Raw genomic sequence first — 4,598 nt, 5'->3', positions numbered from 1 at the left:
AACAATATATTTACATTTTTTTAAGAAGACAATTTACATTGCTTAGTACAGTCTTTTTTGTTAACCGAAAACCTGTATTGTACAAAAAAACTGAAGCATCATCAGGGGCTTTTATACCAAAATGTGTCATCAACATTAGATCAAAGAACACTGATTCATATTTGAAGAACTGTCCTTATTTGTTTGAAATCAAATGCTCCTAGCTACACGTTTCCTTTGGGCGAAGGTCGAAGACATTTTTTATCACAAAGCCGATGAATGTAGGAGTGAAAATAGAGCATACAAAACCGTTTAGTAAACTGGAGTCGGCGAAGTAAACATCCAGCGACCTTCACGGAGGTCGCTTGCGTTCCCATGAAGATAGAAAAAAATGCTTTGTCTTGTGTATGTAGTATACAAAGCCCCTGAGATGGCCATGGTGGTTGTTTTCTTAAATAGGGTGTGACCTTGGTTTCGGTATAGGTGACAAGACAATACAGTATATCAAGGCCAAAAGATATACAATATCGACAGTATAATTTATTAAGGGCATGAAATAATATATTCAGGTTCAGAGATCTAGGGCGCAAATTATTATATCGTGGCCACGGGATAATACATTAGGTTAAGATTGTAAATATCAAAGCTGCAAGATAATATTACAAGGCCACAAGGCGGTCATGAGATAATATATTGAGGCCATGAGATATTAAGAAGCCCCCAGATATTATGAGGGCATGAGATAATAGTATAAGGCCATGAGATAATAATACGAGGCCATAAGATAATATATTGAGGTCATGAGATAATATGAGGCCATGTCAAATAATATATTGAGACCTTGAAATAATATCTTGAGGCCAGATAAAATCTTAAGGCCGTCAGATAATATCTTGTGGTCGTGAAATGATATCTTGAGGCCATGAGATAATATCTTGATGCCATGAGATAATATCTTGATGCCATGAGATAATATCTTGAGGCCAGGGCATAATATATTTAGGCCATGAGATAATAATATGATGTTATGAATTAATATACTAAGGCCATGATATAATATATTGAGCCCATGAGATGATACATTGAGACCATGAGATAATATCATAAGGGCATGAGATAATATATTAAGTCCATGAGACAATATATTAAGGACATAAAATAAGATCTTAAAGCCATCAAATAATTTGAGACCATGATTTAACATTTTGAGGCTATAAAATAATATTTTGAGAGAATGAGATGATATCTTGAGGGAGTGAGATAATATATTAAGTCCATGAGATAATGTATTGAGGCCATCAGATATTATGAGAGGCATTAAAATAATATCTTGAGGGGATGAGATAATATATTGAGGCCATGAGATAATATGTTGAGTCCATGAGATAATATCTTGAGGGGATGAGATAATATATTGAGGCCATGAGATAATATGTTGAGTCCATGAGATAATATATTGAGGGAATTAGATAATATATTGAGGCCATGAGATAATATGTTGAGTCCATGAAATAATATATTGAGGCCATGAGATAATATATTGAGGCCATGACATGAGATAATATCTTGAGCCAATGAGATAATACATTGTGGCCATGAGATAATATCTTAAGGCCATGAAATAATGTATATTGGATCCATGGGATAATATCTTGAAAACACTTGCAATGAGGTCACAATTATAAGACGTTAAAATGTCAAGTAAACTTATTGTATTTAGGCCACATATAATAAATTGAGCTCAAAATTCAATATAATAAGATCATGAGATATGTTTTAAATAAAACATTTGACAGAAGTTGCCAGAATACATAAATCTGTTGACTTGTTAAATAATTCATGACCCAGACTTTGGTGTCTCATGGACACAGTAGAATAATTCAAGACTATGGCTAGGAAATACTTAGTTTGTGGCTTCAATTGGCCGCACTTTACTGAAAAATAACCACCATGTCACTTCAAGCGCTTTGTAACGATGCTGCCCGTTCGACCGTGTTGTCGTTTTTTTTTAAAGACAGGAAGTGGGAGCAGCTTTTGTCGTTTGGTCCTGAGACAAACATGGCAGCATTTGGCGGCAAGGTTAGAGCTTCCTGGGTAAACCGAGGGAGAAGCTCCTGATTGCTTTAGTAGTAGCATTCATTAGCATGACACAAATATGTTTGTTTCATGACTATGTTCAACACACCCTTGTTGACTCATACTCACATTTACTGTAGGCAAAAAAAGGGGGCGAATTTCTCATGTGATATCCTTTGTAAAAAAATAAAAATAATAATAATAATAATAATAAATCTAACTACAGTATACAGTGTAAAGTCATTAGGTTGCAAAATAACTGATTGATTCCAGTTAGCAAACTAGCATGGTACATTGTGTTACATCTGACCCTTATACATGATTTTGTGTATGATGTGTGTTTTTATTATTATTACTATTAATGGACGAAAAAATAACACTGATGTTTAGTTGACAAGGGTGCATTAAACCAGTATAACTGTTTGCACAGAGAATACGCTGAGTGTTTCATTTCTGAGACAAAAGGACCACTATCGGCTCAGTTCAGAGATTTACAGTAAAATCAACAGGGCATGAATAGGAGGTTAGCAGAGCTGAACGACTGAGTACCCGCATGCGCTTCAATACGAGAGTGAGTTTATAAAAAACAGTAATAACACTATCAAAAAACCAGAGCACGATACATTGATTTGGATTAGCCTGCAATCCTGATTTCTTCTTTTTTTTTTTCAGTCTTAACCTGAAATACAATCAGACTGTGAGAAAATACACAGATGCATGTTGAACTATACTATATGTGGGTTTTTACATAAGCCGAAAAAGTTTTTTTTCTCTTCTTTTTATCCATTTTCTTTTTTACGTCTTATTGCTGCTAGGCATGATGATTGACAGTTATCGAACTGGCTTTGATTAAGCCACATTGTACATGTAAGTCACCAGTAGAAAATGGATTGATATGGAAAGGGTTAAGCAGGAGGGCTTGTCAATGGTGTAAACATTAAGTGGATGAACTGTTACACTATAGCTATGAATCAGAGCTGGACTGTTGATTCGATTCAAAAACAATAAATTGTTGTGGCTTAATATTTTTTAAAAATGATATAATAAACAGCGATATGCTGTGTAACTTGTGTTAAATGTAATGTCTCGTACTAAGCGATAAGCTGCTTTTCCTGACAATATTCTGTTCCATACTCCATTCCAGCAGGTGGCGGTATGGCGTGGACTGCCCATGAAGTCAAAAGAAGAAATAATACTCTTGCAAAATGCGAGGATTTGTAGAAGATGTCATTGATGTTTATTTTCTGCTACATCTGTGGGATATTATTATGGAATTTGTCAATTTCAGATTATTTAATGTTTCAAAGTTTACCTAAATAATTTATTAAAATTGTGAATCGATTCTGGTTCGAAAACTGATAACATATTAGACTAGAAAACCTTTCTTTCAATCTATTGGATGATTTACACTTAGTTTTACCCCAAAATTTAGACATAGAGTGAAGAATCCACCGTGTACACATTAAGTTCTTCTCAATTCCCAGCTGTGTTACAGATGTGTGTGGGGAAAAAAACTAAGTCACTAATAGGCTAAAGCTGGAGTGTGTGTTAGACCACTTGTTTATACTAACGTAATTACCTACAGTATAATCATTGGCAGGTCTTTAAAAGACAGGACGGGGCTTAGCCCTGCTAGCCCATTTTATACCAGCCGCCCCAGGAAAATTCTTACATGCAGGTACAGTACCAATCAACAATTTGGACACACCTTTTAATTCCATGGTCATTCCTGATTTTTAGTTCTTTCTACATTATAAAACAATTCCGTAGGCGTCCGAATTATGCAATAATCTTCTTTGAACAGTTGAAATTAAGTTGTTTATGATATCTATGCTCTGTAAAGCCTTTATAACGGATTATGAATGAACTTCTTCTCTGCAGCAGAGCTAAGTTTTGGTCTTGCTTTCCTGGGAAGGTCTTCATGAAAGCCAGTTTCATCACAGAGCTTGATGGGTTTTGCAAATGCACTTGAGAATAATGTTCTTGCAAGAACTGATCCAAAACAGCTGACCACAATGTGCCAAAATACATTTTATTGGAAGGTGTGTCCAAATTTTCTGCCCGTATTATATATATATATATATATATATATATATATATATATATATATATATAAAATGTTCAATAAATAATAATGTTATAATGAAGAGAAACTGGGACTCATCCATTATCAAGCTCTTTAACGTTCAGCAGCTGAACCTAATTATAACAAAACCGGAGCTGAGATGACAAAGTGACCTCAGTAAAGAGCCATTTGCATGTGTGAATACTGAACAAGGAGACACAAATGAGCAACAGTCAAATCTTTCTCTCTCTCACACAATCACACATACTTTTCTCATCAGAGATTTTGCATACATGCAGAGATGGCATTATGTGTATTTTTTTGTCTCCTTGCACTCCAAATACTCAATCTTTTCTTTTAACACGCATAAGCTCATACGTTCCCTCGCTTTAGCAGCGGATATTCTAGTCTTTTTAGAAATGCAAAAGAAAAAAAAAAGTGAAAAATACTAAGACAGCCAGGAAAAAGATTTTTTTTT

Source organism: Clarias gariepinus, chromosome 9, assembly GCF_024256425.1.
Source record: "Clarias gariepinus isolate MV-2021 ecotype Netherlands chromosome 9, CGAR_prim_01v2, whole genome shotgun sequence".
NCBI classification, from domain to species: Eukaryota; Metazoa; Chordata; class Actinopteri; order Siluriformes; family Clariidae; genus Clarias; species Clarias gariepinus.
This window is presented reverse-complemented; position numbering follows the sequence as displayed.